Below are 17,297 nucleotides of genomic sequence, written 5' to 3'. Positions count from 1 at the left end.
TTTTTTATTTATGAGATAGATAGAGAGAGAGACAGGCAGAGGGAGAAGCAGGCTCCATTCAGGGAGCCCGACGTGGGACTCGAACTCAATCCCGGGACTCCCGGATCATGCCCTGGGCTGAAGGCAAGCACCAAACCACTGCGCCACCCAGGGATCCCCTGGCACTATTATTATTATTATCAGTACCATTATCATTATCTATCATGAGGGACCCATAGGATGATTTTATATTCAATGTGCTATGATCCATTACCATCGTTTTTTATTGTGGTAAAATTTGCATAGCATAAAATTTGTTACTTTAACCACTTTTAACAATACTGTCCAGAGGCATGAAGTACTATAGTGCAACCATCACCAACATTCGTCTCCAGAATTTTCTCATTTTCCACACATGAAGTATCTACCCATTAGACATTAACTCCCTGCCCTTCCCTCGCCCTAATTTTTTGGACAATGGAAGTTCCTTCAGTCTGGCTCCCGTGTCCTGTCACATATCCCCATTATTCTTTGAAGGCTTGTTTTCTTTTTTTTTCTTTTTTCTTTTTTTCAGAGGGAGAGAGAGTACACGTGCACATGAGTGAAGGGGGAGGAGCAGAGGGAGAGAGAGAGAATCTCAAGCAGTCTCCCTGCCCAGTGCAGAGCCCCTCCTGGGGCTTGATCTCAGGATACTGAGTGGAAACTAAGAGTAGGATGCTTAACTCACTGAGCCACACAGGTGCCCTTGAACCCTTGTTTTCTGACCCAAAAAGATAATCCAGCCTTCTTTTAGGCCTTCCCTGCCCCAGAGCTAGAATCAGCTATTTCTCCAAGGATTCTAGTTCCTTTTAATGGGGAGGTATTTAGAAATGAACATATGGGTGAAGTCACTGCTGTTGGAGCACCACTCAGGCCCTCTGAGCATGTGTACACATGCATATCAAGAACTATGAGTTCAGGGTACCAAGGTGGCTCAGTGGTTGAGCGTCTGCCTTTGGCTCAGGTCGTGATCCAGGATCCTGGGATGGAGTCCCATATCAGGCTCCCTGTGAAGAGCCTGCTTCTCCCTCGGCCTGTGTCTCTGCCCCTCTCTGTGTTGTCTACCATGAATAAATAAATAAAATCTTAAAAAATAAAAACTATGAGTTCACTTGAATTCCTTCAATTCTCATGCAACACCACAGGATTCATTCCTATTTTGTTTCTTTTCCGTATTTGTAACTCCCATCCTCAACAGGGAGAAATCTGACTCTCCTAATCCTTAACCATTTATATATTTAATCAATACCTCTGAATGTAACTAACCTCAAAGGGTGCCACTGTGCTTTGCCCAGTGAGATGCACATCTGACGCCTGGCCCACCCTCTTGTGGAGCCTTCCTTAGCCACTGTGGGCTCCCACACCCCACATTGAGGCAACATGCTCCCTCAAATGATGATCTTCTCAACTGCCTGGCTTCTGACACCCTATGCTGGGCAGGCCCTCCATGGGGACACCGTTCTCACCCTGTTTGTTTTACTGCTCACCCATGCACACACACTGTTCTTACCCGTCCCAATATCCCACCCCATGATGTCCTCCTCACCCGACTAGGGCTCTGATTCCTCCTGCTTGTTAGGGCAGTCTTTCTTTCTTTCTTTCTTTCTTTTCTTTCTTTCTTTCTTTCTTTCTTTCTTTCTTTCTTTCTTTCTTTCTTTCTTTCTTTCTTTCTTTCTTTCTGATTTTATTTATTTGACAGAGAGAGGGAAAAGGCACGAGTAGGGGGAGCAGCAGGCAGAGGGAGAAGGAGAAGCACTGAACAGGGAGCCCAATGGGGTCTCCATTCCAGGACCCTGAGATCATGACTTGAGCCGAAGGCAGATGCTTGACCAACTGAGCTCCCCAGGCGCCCCAGAGCAGCATTTCTTTTTCTTTCTTTCTTTCTTTTTTAAGCATTTCTTAAACACAAGAATTTCTTTTTTTTTTTTAAGATTTTATTTATTTATTCATGACAGACACAGAGAGAGAGAGAGAGAGAGAGAGGGAGAGAGAGAGACACAGGCAGAGGGAGAAGCAGGCTCCATGCAGGAAGCCTGACATGGGACTCGATCTCGGGTCTCCAGGATCACACCCCGGGCCGAAGGCGGTGCTAAACTGCTGAGCCATCAGGGCTGTCCAAACACAAGGATTTCTTCTTGATGACCTTGTTAAAAATGCTAATTGCCAGTTCTGATTCAACCAGTTGAAATAAGGCTGAACTCTACACCTTCTGCAGGAAGCCCAGGTGCTTCTGTTACAAGTGGACTTGGTGACAGCTTAAGAGATACTGTCTCCATCTGGAATCACTGGGTCAAAGGAGAAGCACTTTTAATATTTTGCCATGTATCGCCACACTATCTTGAAGGGTGTACCAATTTACACTTCGTCCAGCAGTGCATAGAGACGCGCTGTCCAAACCTTGCTCTCCACCCCCATTTACCGGTGTGGTGCTATCTACAAGCAGGAGCTTAATGAATCTTATGGAAGAGAAGTCCACAGAGGGAAGTGGATCTTCTTACCTGGTTCTCGGTTTCCTTATATAAAATCAGGGTCTTGGGTTAAATCAGTGTTTCTAAATCTGCCTAATGGGGAGTGAGCGTCACCTGGAACTCTGGATAAACCTTCAGATTTGCAGGGTCAACACTATGGCATCAGACTATCCAGATCAAGGGAATGGAATCTGCGTATTTATCAATAGCCTGAGCTGCTCTTGAATACATTCTACATTGCTCCTTTGATTAAGTGAGTTTTGTAAGTATTGCCCTGAATGACCCTGAATGATCTCTCTGGGGTTCTTTTAAAGATTTTATTATTTATTCATAAGAGATACACAGAGATTCAGAGACACAGGCAGAGGGAGAAACAGACTTTTTGCAGGGAGCCAGATGCAGGACTCGATCCCTGGACCCCGGGATCACACCCTGAGCTGAAGGCAGATGCTGAACCACTGAGCCACCCAGGTGCCTGGATCTCTCTGGTTCTATAACATCTTGATTCCACCTAACTATGCAAGACCTTACTTAGTTATGAACCAATAGCCCATGAACTTTTTTTTTTAAGATTTTATTTATTTATTCATGAGAGACAGAGAGAGAGAGGCAGAGACACAGGCAGAGGGAGAAGCAGGCTCCCCGCAGGCAGCCCAATGTGGGACTCGATCCCAGGATTCCAGGATCCTCACCCTGAGCCGAAGGCAGATGCTCAACCACTGAGCCACCCAGGGATCCCTAGCCCATGAACTTTAAAGGAAAAAGTGACTGTAGACAGAGCCGCTGTAATGCTCAAATGAGATATAGATGAACGATAGATCCAGAACTTATCTTTTATATCTTTGTCAAGGCTAAATATTTCAGATATTTTTACATTTTTTAAAGAAACTGCCACTGCAAAGATTTAGAATATTCCTTAAATGTCAAGGTTGTATGCTAATACTTCTGTGCTGCTTTCTCACTGGGGATATTAAAGTGATGGAATACTACATAATAGAATAAAAACTCCAAACCCAAAGGAAGATCAGCCTTCACATTAAAAAAAAAAAAAAAAAAGTCAACTTTCTCAGCAAAAAAGAAAATAAGTCCAGTAGAAAACAATAATCATGACAAAAGGGGACTGAAAGTAGGTCTTATGCCACCACACTAAGGAATGATGTGTAATTTGGAGAAGTTATGGTTAAAGCATCTGCCACAGAGGAATGCATTGATTCATACAGAGCAAACATTAAACCACCGAAGATTTTTCCTACCAAAATGATTTTTCTCTGTATATTGTGTTAATTGATGACTCATACTTGCGAACATTTGTAAAATTTTAAATCATCAGGTCACCGTTGGCTATTGGATATTTTGGCCAAATAAATCTTTTGCTATCGACTTTCCTAAAAAGTTAACAATTATCAAGCACTGTATGGGAGCCAGGCACTGCCCCCAGTGCTTTACTTATACAAACTCATTTAATCCTTCCAACAGCCTTTGAGAGGTGAGGAAACAGCACAGATCACTTCATTTGCACGAAGTCAGGCAGCTTCGTGAGGAAGCTGGGACTCTGCCTCCAGTGCCAGACCTACAGGCCGTATCCCAGCAGAGTCGAGGTTAGTGAGTGGAAGATGCTGCCTCTATACTTTCCGTCCTCATTCAAAATCGAGTCATTATTATTAGCAACGCTTTAGGTAGACCTGAGCCAGATTTCTGCTGTTAAAAACAAACAAACAAACAAACAAATAAACAAGTGGATAGAGTGAACCCTAGATTAATGTTGGAGGCATCAGTATGAACTCGTATGTAGTTTAATACAGGAAGGCAGGCAGATAGATAAATAAATTAGAGCTGTGGGTGTACTCATGGGTTTGTATGCACACATGTATTTCCTAGCTTGTCTCATTAGAGCACCTAGAAATAATGACATCTCAGCAGCAAGGACTAGACACAGCACCAGGTCTTGATTTCTTTTCTTTTTAAAAAATATTTTATTTATTTATTTATTGAGAGAGAGAAAAAACATGCATTAGTGAGGGGGAAGGGCAAAGGGAGAAGAAGAAACAGACTACCCCCTTAGCAGGAAGCCAGACATGGGCTTGATCCCAGGACTCTGAGGTTATGACTTGAGCCAAAGGCAGATGCTTAACCAAATGAGCCACCCAGGGGCCCCCAGGTCTTCATTTCTAATACCATTCTCAATAAAAGAACCAGGAATCCTTGGAGAAATGGACAATTCTAGGGCAAGAGCAGGAAAAGTACAGGATGAGCCTGGAGCATCCTGTAGTGCCAGAAAGTAATGAAATAATCAAAGAACAAAACAGTGGGGATATATATAGAAAGAGCCTATTGTTATAACCCTGTTTCTTAGATTCTGTATTTGTCTACTTGGCATTACAGGGCCAAACTAATGGCCAGAATGGTTTATAGCTCTCCTGCAATCCAACTTTTGTGGGTGTGTCTAAATCCTATTACAAGCCCTCTAACTACTCCCCAATCTGTATCTCCAACCACCTCCTTCATTGAATCACACGCATCAAGTAAGTATTTCCCCAGCGCTGTATCAATGCAGGGCCAGGTACCAGACACCGAGGGACACAATTATTCAAATGAATCCTGAAGTGTTTGTCTTTCTCTGTCTTGCCTTCCCCTCATTCCTGTGTGCATCTCCCGACCAAATCTGATGCTTCCCACTGTGGCCCTGTGTGGTGAGGTGTGTCCCCTTCTCTCTAAGTGAATTTGTAAGTGACAAATTCTTCTTTCCATGTCATTAGCCTCTCTGTGTGGTCACTCAGTCACCCCCTGGGAATTACAACCTTACGGGTACCTTTTAACACAACAACCTGAAATAGCCTATAATGGCCAAAGCTGGAACAATTTTGAGAATCAATAACACAGTTTTGGATCACAACTGCAAATAAAATAAATACACATGAGTCCAATAATAAGTAAATGTTGAATAAATCAATGTGAAAAGGAACACATTTTCCTCAGAGGAGAATTCCAAATAATTTATGCAGATATTTCTCCCTCCAGGACATGGAGCCTCTTCTCCGCCTTGAGTATGAGCAGGAGTCAGTGATTCATTTTAAAAAACAAAGTCGGAAAAATAGTAACTTTATGGTGGAGAAATCTGGCAACATGAAGTGATCGAGATTAATTTATTACTAACGATGTCATATTGATAACATGTACGCTGATATGATGTCCTAAGAAGGGCATTTCACCCTGCATTATGCTTCCCCCAAACCCCTAATCTTAGTCTGATCATGAGAAAGACATCAGATAAGCCAAGATTGGGGGACATTCTCTAAAACACGTCATGAAAGACTAGGAAAGAATGAGAAACAATCATAGATTAGAGTAGACTAAGTAGATATGATGACTAAAAGGTACCACTTTGGATTCTGGATCAGAAAAGACATTGATGAAAAAATAAAATAAAAAATAAAATAAAATAAAATAAAATAAAATAAAAAGACATTGATGAAATCTGAACAAAGTCAGGAGTTTAGTGAATAATAATGCTCCAGCATTAATTTCTTTGCTTGGCCAATGGACCATGGTTTTATAAGATTTCCACATTAGTGGAGATAGGGTAAAGAGTCTGTACTACAACTTTCCTATATGGAAACCTACAATTTTGATTTTGGAATCAAAATAGAGAGCTGAACAAAAGAATATTAGCTTAGGTAGACCTAAGATAGTTTTTCTGTGAGATCACATATGGTCCTGGGACAGGAAATCAGGTGAGGTCTCCTTTTATGGATATATGTATTTTTTAAAGTGTTATGTGTGTGTTTGTTTTTGTTTATTTGTTTGTTTAGTAATCTCTACATCCAACATGGGGCTCAAACTCACAGCCCTGAGAACAAGAGTTGCATGCTCTTCCCACCAAGCTAGCCAGGAGCCCTGAGATATTTTAAATTTGCAAAGGCAACCATTGCCTTTTACAACAGGTAGATTGATCTACCTGCACAAGAGGAGGCTACACCATTTGCATCTTGAAATCTCTTCTAGATCTATGATTCCAGCTTGATAAGAGTTTATCTTAATTCAGTTCATGCAATGTTGACTAGTAATCTATAAATGCCAAGAAATATCTGTCTTATGATTTATTTTGAAATATTGTATATTTTAGGTATAGCCATTTTTATTGTGTTACACAATCAAACCTCGTGAAATAAATTTTGGGGCAGGGACAATTAAGAATAATTAGGATTTTAAAAAATGCACAGACAAAAATCTTTAAATAATATTAATTCTAAATTATTTTTCTTTAGAATAATTCCAGCTTAAGTGGAGTAATAATTCCTTCTAAAAATCCAGTATTCTTGAATGGCTGTTTTGTGTAAGACACTCTCCAGTACACTTGGTGAACTGGTGAGAGTCATAGGTTAAATGCTCAAAAAACACATTTCTAAAACATCATACACTACATTATTTAGATATAAAAGTGAGGTGCATATAAAACCTATTTAAATATGTAATGGTACACATCTGTGCACAATCCTTTGCTATAAATTTGTGTTTGTTCTTAAAAGTTCAGTATAATATGGAGGAAATAAAGTCCAACCATTCAGACAGCCAAATAGCAGATGAAATAGATGGACTCTGAACTGCCATAAAGGCCAGAAAATTCTATTTTGGCACGTCCATTGTAACTGGCATGAAAAGCCCTTTCTTCTGCCATTGTGGTTGTAAGTTGCGTAGCCTTATGCTTTTCCATTCTTATATATTGACCCATCAAAATTTATATCATGGATAATAGAGTAATAATTTATAAAGCATTCACTTAAAAATAAATATGGGAAGTGGAGCACCATAAAACTAATTTGGGCCCAATGCCCAGAGAAATTGCAGAATGAGACGTTCTTGACTTAAATACATTCACTAGAGCCACATATTAGCTAAACCTCTTGGTGGATTTCTGTTTCACTCTGTAAAGGCAGAGAAATGTATCCCAGGGCCAGTATTGATTTATATTGAACTGTAGAAAGGTAGTCCGAACTTACAATAATTTTGTACACAAATATATACCAGACAATATACACGCTGTGTTTGCAAACACACAGTGAGAAGTCATGGCCAATCAGATCACTGTTGGCTTGGGAACCATGTGGCTGGTCTTTGGTTTTTGAGTGAAATAGCTACAAAGTTCACTCCTATGTTTTGCTTTGGTTTCTCAAAGAAAAAAAATGTTGACAACAGAGGCTTTTCCTTTTAGCAGAGAACACTATTGGCCCCCTTTTGAAAAGTCCAAGGTGCAAGCTGGGAGACTCTCCCTACAAAGGGGTGAAGCAACCTCTGACCTATTGGCCAAGTCCAGCTTTTGGCTCCATTCAAGGGTTCCTGGAGACAGAAATGCCTTTGCTATCCTGGCTTCACTGAGAATCTGTACCTCCCCTGGCCATAAGGGTCTTCAAGTGCCCAGGACCATAGAGGAGCAGGTATAAAGAGCTGCTGAGCAACTGTGAAGAACAGACCAGCATGGGAAAGAGTGACGCCCTGAAATCCCACACCCCGGCACATGAAAAGATCCACCTGTGGAGTCTGACTACTGTTTCAAAATCTGCTAGGGTTTCTCCCCTTCTTTCTTCTTTCCTTTTCAGTCAATGTGATACAGAAACGTGCATGAATATGGAGAAATGTGTGCGTGTTCCTTTTGCTCACTCTTTTTTGGACTGTGTTCTTTTTGTGTATGCACGTCCAGCAACTTTCCTTACGAGCATTAGATGATGCTGCAGTAGCCCAAGGGGAAAGCCTAGACTTTGGGAGCCAGAAAGATCTTTGCTGGATTGCCGGCTGTACCACATAGTAGCTGGATGACCCTAACAATCACCTTTCTTTGAGCTCCAAAGTCCTTATTCCTTCAATGAAACACAAGCATCTTCCTCAGGCAACTGAAGGGAGCCCTGGGATACTGTATCTAAATGTGTCTAGCATAGGAGAGCCACAGGAATTGGTTCATTGTCCCTTCTCCCCTTTTCTTTTCCAGGCTCTGACAGTCCTGTCTGTCTTTGCATCCTTCCCTCCCCTCTGTGTTTGGCTCCTCACTCCAAAAGGTAATTCATATAATCTTGGAGTATATTTTAAAATATTTTGTCCTGGGATCTCTGGGTGGTGCAGCGGTTTGGTGTCTGCCTTTGGCCCAGGGCGCGATCCTGGAACCCCGAGATCGAATCCCACATCGGGCTCCTGGTGCATGGAGCCTGCTTCTCCCTCTGCCTGTGTCTCTGCCTCTCTCTCTCTCTCTCTGTGACTATCATAAATAAATAAAAATTTTTAAAAAATAAAAAAAATAAAAATAAATAAAAAATTTTAAAAAAATAAAATATTTTGTCCTTACTGAATAAATTTAATTTCTTTAAGTTTCTAATTTAGAAATCTCACGATTCCAAGCAGTGCCCTGTCTCTGACAATAGCTGTGTAAACACTGTAATGGGCTTTCTTTTTCCCAACATCTAAATCCTCTTCCTAAGCTTGGGTATGCCCAAGTGTGGGGGACCTGATGGAAGGCTCGGAATTCTTCCCACTAGAGGAACCAGGATGAGAATACTGGCAGTAGGTCAACTTAGCCCAGCCAATCAGATGCTCCCGGTGTGGTGCTGGACTGGGCTCCGCCAATCAGATGCTCCCAATGAGATGTGACCATGATGAACGAATCAAAGAAGCAAGGAGAGCACAGGCCTCCCAACACCAGTCTGCAGATACTGCCAAGGTCTGGTGTCAAGGGTCTTCTCTTGTACCTGTGGTGGGCCAGATATTCGCCAGTGGACAGAGCCTAGGCCACAGATCACCTCTCAGTTTTCACAGAAGCAGTCCCTTTCACCCTCAGGCAGTTAATTTCATCCAGTTTCTTGTGGTTTCCTGTTCCAGACTGTTCTGGAGGGAGATCTACAAAAGTGAAGCACTCCAAGACCTTTCTGGGGCCATTCTCCAGTCTTTGGTGCCATTGTTTTGGGAATCTCTCTTCTACATAAAAGTGACCAAGCTTTTCTTAGGGACCCTCACTGACTGGTGCTGCTTGAAATTTAATTTTAGTAACCTGACTTTATTTCCTTTCCTCTCACATCTTTATTTCCGTGTGTATCTGTTGAGCTTGTGTGTGTGCACGTATGTGCATGAGCGTCTCCGTGTGCCTATCTTACTATTTCTTTCTCTTCAGTCTTCTCATGGTAAAATCTAACTTGGAACCGAAGATCACAAAGTTATCTCTGATTAAAAAGCCAATAAAGCTTTAAAAAAAAGGGGGGAGGGGATCCTGGGGTGGCTCAGTGGTTGAGCATCTGCCTTTGGCCCAGGGCATGATCCTGGAGTCCTGGGATCAAGTCCCGTATCAGGCTCCTTGCATGGAGCCTGCTTCTCCCTCTGCCTGTGCCTCTGCTTCTCTCTCTCTCTGTGTCTCTCATGAATAAATAAATAAAATCTTAAAAAAAAAGCCAATAAAGCCAAAATCAATGGAAAATACAAGATTAAAAGATATTTGTACAACCTACAGATTTTTAAAATTTTTATTTTGAGCATATAAATGCAGTGTTGAATATTTCCTCACTGCCTTTTATCGTACTTTCTGGGACTACAATTCCAAAAGTAAGAAGCTGGGTGGCGCAGTGGTTTGGCGCTTGCCTTTGGCCCAGGGCGCGATCCTGGAGACCCTGGATTGAATCCCACGTCGGGCTCCTGGTGCATGGAGCCTGCTTCTCCCTCTCTGTGTGTGTGACTATCATAAATAAATAAAAAAAAAGTTAAAAAAAAAAAACTCCCAAATCCAAAAGTAAGAAGCACAACTTAGATCAATGTACAATCATAGCAGATGTAATAAGTTTGAAGTCATCATAGGGTCACTTCCTTTGCATTTTTTCAATCTGGGGCATTGTAACCAGCTATTAGTTACTGTTTCTTTTCCTTTGTCCTCATCGCTGCTCCTGGCCACCAGAATTCACCTCCCACTGCAGAGAAAGCCTGCAGTCAATGCCAGCTCAGAGGAAACATGCTTCTGCTCCAGTTAGTAGGCAGCAACATCTCTACTTTTGCAGATCTCTGTTGCTGCTGAGAGCAAACTTAGAAATTTACAGACCAGGACACCTGGGTGGCTTAGTGGTTGAGCATCTGCCTTCAGCTCAGGGTGTGATCCCTGGGTCCTGGGATGGAGTCCTATATTGGGCTCCCTGCAGGAAGCCTGATTCTCCTCCCTCTGCTTATGTCTCTGATTCTCTCATGAATAAAAATAAAATCTTTAAAAAAAGAAAAGAAAAGAAATTCACTGACCAAAATTCAATGAGCAGAAGCTAGGCCCAAGGAATCTGCCAAGTTGTGTGACCTTAGGCAAGTTACCCTGTGGCATGTCTATTTCTTTCTCTGGGAAAGAAGTGATTATAGTAGTACCTACTTCACAGGGCCTTTGAGAGTATAAACTGAGCTAATACATGTGAAGTGTTCAGACTTGGCCCAGCATACAGTATGTGCTCAGTAAGGATTAGCTGTGGTCAGGATGATGCCTGTATGACCCTTAGTTTACCAGTGAGGAGTTTTCAGACCTCACAGCCTACTATGGGCTGAATTGTGCTCCCCTCAAATTCCCATGTGAGAGTCCTAACCCCCCGAATCTCAAAATGTGACTGTATTTGGAGAAAGAGACAATTAAGGTAAAATGAGGTCATGTGGATGAGCCCTAATTTGCTGTGAAGGGTGTCCTTAATAGAAGAAGAGATCAGGACACAGACACCGAGAGGAAAGGCCATGTGAAGAAGACACAGGGAGATGGTGGCCATCTACAAGCCAAGGAGAAAGGCCTTCAGAAGAAACCAGCACTGCCAACACCAGGATCCTGGACTTCAAGCTTTCAGAAAATAAGTTTCTGTCACTGAAGTCATGTGGTCTGTGGTACTAACATCCCGGTGCTTTGTCATGGCAGCCTCAACAAACGAATACACGGTGCAGTCTCGAGCTCTCACCTTGAAAGCTCCCACTGTGGGTTCCCTGCCCTTGAACCCTGCTGATTGTCCCCTCTTTCTGGGTGTGAACAACCAGGGGTTTCCCCTGGGTCCTCTGCCCCTCCTTCTGCCCCAACATAAATGCTCTCTCCAGGTTCCTTCTTGGCACTCTTGTTCTGTATTTTTCTTCATATATCCTTTCTATTTCCCATGTTCATGGCCCCAACTATGGCTTTTGTGCTGAAGAATTCTGCATCTAGAGCCCTCATTTTACCCCTCCGACCCCAGGTCTACACAGACTTGTCCAAGGGTAAACATCTTCATAGCCATGTCTTGCTAGAAACTCCCACAGCCAATCCATTGTCTGATCATACTTTTCCCTCCCTCCTTTAAGACTGTATCATCTTCCTAGTGACCCGAGATGTGAAGTCACTCAAGCATTGTGAATTTCCTTCCCTCCTCATGCCTGACTCCCAAACCCCCAAACCCACTGCCTGCAGAGTTCCCCTTGCTTTTCACCTTCTCCCCATTCCCAGTCACAATGCAAAGCCGGGACCCATCATCACCTACATTGCTTCCCTACGTTCAGCTTCAGCTATTCATCCTTCAGGGAGTTATTTTCCTACAACACAAATGATAGAATTTTTCTCTCAAAATATCTGAGTGGCTCTTTGTTGCCTAATTTAACAGATAAAGCCCAAATTACTTCCAATGGCAGTCATGGTTTCCCATGCTCTATTAAACACCCCCTTTTAACTTTAAGGGATATATTTTTTTAAATATTCACAAAATCACCCAATATTCTTTACAGTGCCCCCATGTCAGACTATTTTGAAGTCCATGTAGATTGCCCATCTTGTAAATAGCAATCATTTAAATGCTGCAAATATATTGCCCTTACCTTCTGCATATTCAATAACATCCCTTCAAAGTAGGCTTCATATAGTAAATAAAACAAAGGAAATCCTGATATTTTTTTTATAAATGGTATTTTTAACTTCATGGACACCCATAGTGTCTTTGTTTTATTTTTTCCAGTTTTATGGAGACATAGTTGACATATAGCACGTATGTCTAATGTGTACAGCATCGTGGTTTGACTCACATATATTGTGAAAGGATTGGCACAATAAGTTTGGTTGACATCCATCACCTCATAGATACAAAAAAAAAAAAGGGAAAAGAAAAAAAATTTTCTTCTTGTGGTGAGAAATCTTAGAATTTACTATATCTTAACAGTCTTCCTCTGTATCATACTCATAGTGTTAGCTATGGTCAGCATGTTGTACATTCATCCCTAGCACTTATTTATCTTGTATCTGGAAGTTGTACCTTTTTTTTTTTTTTAAGATTTTACTTATTTATTTGAGAGAGAGAGAGAGAGAGAGAGAGAGAGAAAGAAAGCACAATCAGGGTGAGGGGCAGAGTAAGAGGGAGAAGCAGACCCCTCACTGAGCCGGTAGCCCAATGTGGGGCTTGATCCTAGCACCCTGAGATCATGACCTGAGCTGAAGGCAGACACTTAACCAACTGAGCCACCCAGGCTCCCCAGTTTGTACCTGGTGTCCCATTTTGACAATACCCCCTCCTGCCCACCCCTGGTAACCACCAATCTGATCTCTTCTTCTATTAGTTTTCGTTTGTTTGTTTGGATCCCACATATAAAGTCAGATCATATATATACATCCACTTCTTTTTCCATTTATCCTTTGATGAATACTTAGGCTGTTCTCATGCTTTGGCTCTTGGAAATGTTCATTGCTGCCATGACCATGAGGGTGCAGATATCTCTTTGACATTGTGTTTTTGTTTCCTACGGGTATATCCCCACAGGTGGGGTTGTTGGATCATATAGTAGCTCTATTTTTAATTTTTTGAAGAACCTCGATACTGTTTTCCCCAGGGGCTACACCAATTTCCATTTCCACCAACAGTGCACAAGGGTTCTCTTTTCTCTACATCCTCACCCACATTTGTCCGTCTCTTGTCTTTCTGATGATGGCCATTCTCACCGGAGTGAGGTGATATCTCCTTGTGGTTTTGACCCCATCTTATCCACATTAATTTGTAGAACTGAGGATAATAATTGGGGTGCTTGCATCCCTCATTCATCTTAGGCATGTTTATAAAACATCACAAATACCAGGGCCCTGCACTCACTATTGCAAAGATCAGTGCCTAGTGTTACTTCTTAGAAAGTGTCAGGAGTATGAGACTCAAGTCCATTGCAACCAAATGCGTGTCCAGTGAGGCTAATGACTCATGCATAGGTGTTAGAATTCTTGTGTGAGGGGCACCAGGGTGGCTCAGTGGTTGAACATCTGCTTTGGCTCAGGGCATGATCCTGGAGACCCGGGATCGAGTCCCACATCAGGCTCCCTGAATGGAGCCTGCTTCTCCCTCTGCCTGTGTCTCTGCCTCTCTCTCTCTGTGTGTCTCTCATGAATAAATAAATAAAATCTTAAAAAAAAAAAGAATTATTGTGTGAAATCTCACACAGCAATGAAAAGGAAATGACACCTGACTTCTATCTTGTTCTTGGGCATTCCAAGATCCACAGGTTCCCAGTGGCAGATGTTCAGCAGAGAACTAATTCTTGGTAAAGGAGGATGGATCTGCGCGAAGAGGAGAATTTTGGAGATGAACTGGAGATGAACAGAAGCACGCTGATGGATGGTTGTCAGCCACGGAACGCAGAAGAGGCAGGTCCTGAACCTTCCGAGCACAGAGAGGAGAGTCGCTAACCTGACCCCAATCTGGCAATCAGCACTTAGATAAACCAGAGATTAAATACAAAAAAAAGCGTATCTCTCAGTTGTTTCCTGTCCTCTTAAGGGCTTATTCAAATCTTTGTCAACACCTTCAAAGAATATTTTGTCTTACCTTCTACTTTACTTGCTTTAAACTTTCAAACTATTTGGTATCATTCTCTGGCATGGGCAGAGAGTTTTTTTTTTTTTTTTTTAAGAGTTTCTTTGGGGACCATTAAATATAGTTTTTAATCTGTTTCACTTGATTTTTATTTTAGTAATACACGCAGGAATATTCATGTGTGAATCAGCCTGAAATAATGAAGCTTGAATAATTGTATTTTGGGGAAATAGGTCAGTTCACAGCTACCATTCTTAGATAGGTAACATCTTGAAGCAATAATTGTTTCTGAATATCGGTTATCAAAACTGTTACTATGTTACCCATTCTCTGTGTGTGTGTGTGTGTTAAGATTTTATTTTTTTAAGTAACCTCTATACCCAAAACAGGGCTTGAACTCACAACCCAGAGACCCAGAGTCATGCGGTCATGTGCTCCACCGACTGAGCCAGCCAGGCGTCCCATTGCATGTGTTTTTAACTTGACACTAGTGTTTAGAAATGTAGTTTTGGGGGAACAATTTTTTAAGAACAATGACTTCAGGTCAAAATATGTTGGGGGAGTTTGGAACCGAAATTCCAAGATTACTCTCCTCCAGCTGTGTACTTCACTTGATCTGAGAGCGATCCATTCAGGTTCTTCCCAAATTATGAACACATGACTAATGAACATCTGTTAATACAAAAATTCTGTGTTTGTAGATTGTCTCCTCCTCCTGCCCGCCGGGATTTTACCTGGGACACCTGAGGGGTCATGAGATGATGCTGCCACCTGGCGGTTCATAGGGGTAACTGACATTTACCCCTTAACTATTTTCTTTTCTTTTTTTCCTTAACTTTTCTCCAGGGCATCCTACCTACACTCTGAGTTCAGTTCAGGTTTGCTGTTTCGTAAACATTTACTGAGTTTCCTTGAGAGCCAGGCCTGGTAATAATTACTCAGGGGCAGACCTGTCCCTATCTCCTTTACTTTGGTTTTTTACCTTTTGCAATTCAGTGTATTTAATCTCATGCAATTGCTTTCTTGGGAACAGACTAATTTTCATCCTCCTTCCTTCTTTCCTCCCTCAGGTCTTACGTGGTTACCTGAGAAATGGTTATTTCCCTTCTTCTTTCTTAGGTTCCGTTTGTGCACCAACGAAACAGTCATCATAACTTCAAGCAAAAATCTTATGCTCTTAGACATTTTTGCAGGAAAAAAGGAAATCACAAATTTTCCACAAAATTCTCAAGCCCTCCAAGGGGCCCGGAGTTCTGCAAAAGTCTCTTTTTGTCTTCTCACCTAATCGTGTCTGCACCACTTTTACCCACTTTTCCAGAGGCATCAACATTGTAGAAAAAGATTTATAGTTCTCCCTTTCTCAATTTTCCAGCAATAGTAAATGCTGCTTTTGGTATGTTGCATCTTAAGTATGGACCATTTCAACTTGTTGTGGGTTAAATCCATTTTCTTGAGATTATTTCTAAACATAATCATCATTAATAAAACTGTTACTAGGGAAAATTCATTTTGAATTCAAACAAGTCGCTAAACCTTTAGAAATGTAGAACACTTCAACATGAGAATATTTTGCAATCAAAACACAGAAATTAGGGACTATTTTGTTTATAACATAAAAAATTTGCTATTTCATAGATTAATGTCTCATGGAATGTCCAAATAAGATAATTTCCTGGATGCATTTAAATTGTGATTCAATTGTAAAACATTTAGAAATAGAAGTAGTTATAAATCCAGTGAGGGTAAACACAAAGTCAGCGAGGATCAAAGAATTTAGTAAGAATTGCACAATTTCAGAATTCTGAGAATTCTGTTCATTCCACTAAGTGTACATATGTCTAAAATATCCATATTTGCAGTAAAAACAATGGGGTAGACTAATTATAATAAGTATGTAAATTCCTAGAATTCCCGGTAGAATTGCACAATCCAAGAGTATGTACATTTAGGGATCCTTGGGTGGCTCAGCGGTTGAGCACCTGCCTTAGGCCCAGGGTGTGATCCTGGAGTCCTGGGATCGAGTCCCATGTTGGGCTCCCTACATGGTGCCTGCTTCTCCCTCTGCCTGTGTCTTTGCCCCTCTCTCTCTCTCTGTCTCTCATGAATAAATAAATAAAATCTTTTTTTAAAAAAAGAGTATGTACATTTGTAGTTTTGGTAGGTATTGCCAAATTTCCCTACACAGGGATTATACAAGTTATGTTTCTATCATTTAAAAAAAAGTAACTATTTGTTTATTTAAGAGAGAGAGAGGAAGTACAAGTGGGAGGAGGGACAGAGGGAGAGGGAGAAGCAAACTCCCTGCTGAGCAGGGAGTCGGTTGCAGGACTCGATCCTAGGACCCTGGGATCATGACCTGAGCCAAAGGCAGATGCTTAACTGACTGAGCCACCCAGGTGCCCCTCTATCAGTTTTTTAATTCCCAAAGGCATCTTTATTGTTGGTTAATGCAGTTTATTAGACTTATCCAAACATTTATTTTATACCATCCTTTTCTCTTCCTTTCTTCCTCCTCTGTGGCCCTTGAAATGGGATCATTTGCCTTTTTAAAAGTATATCCTTTAGAATTTACTTTAGTGAGCTTCTGCTGGGGGTAACCATTCTGTTTTGTTTGTCTGAAAGTGTCTTCATTTGCCCTCCTTCCTGACATAATTCTAGGCTGACATTTATTTTCCCTCAGCAACGCAGAAGCGCTTCCTTGGAATGTAACTCTTTCCAATGAGATTTCTCTGGTTACTTTAAACATTTTTTCTCTTTAGATTTAAAAAAATGTTATTGTTTTAGGCTTTTAAAATGTATTTATTCTGTTTTGTCTCAGTTTCACTCGATGTGTCAGGATGCGGATTTTATTTTATTTTCCCTGCTCAGGATTTGATGAGCTTCTTAAATCTGTGGATTTATGTCTTTTATTAGTTATTAGTTATTATCCTTTCAAATACTGTCTTTTAGTTATTTGTTTTATCCTCTTTGTCTAGACTCTTGCTGAATATATAGTTGACTTTATTCTACTTCTTATATCTTT

The 17,297-nt window shown here is 41.3% G+C and overlaps 1 long non-coding RNA gene across 1 annotated transcript; it reads left to right on the top strand.

Moving 5' to 3' along the window:
- Positions 1 to 8,377: 8,377 nt before the first annotated feature.
- LOC140605473 (uncharacterized) lies at positions 8,378 to 14,410 on the top strand. Its single transcript, XR_012008119.1, has 2 exons — positions 8,378 to 8,533; positions 13,957 to 14,410. It is a non-coding gene; the product is annotated as an uncharacterized lncRNA (long non-coding RNA).
- The last annotated feature ends 2,887 nt before the right edge of the window (positions 14,411 to 17,297 follow it).

Source organism: Canis lupus, chromosome 15 (assembly GCF_048164855.1).
Source record: "Canis lupus baileyi chromosome 15, mCanLup2.hap1, whole genome shotgun sequence".
Classification (NCBI taxonomy): domain Eukaryota; kingdom Metazoa; phylum Chordata; class Mammalia; order Carnivora; family Canidae; genus Canis; species Canis lupus.
This window is presented reverse-complemented; position numbering and strand designations above follow the sequence as displayed.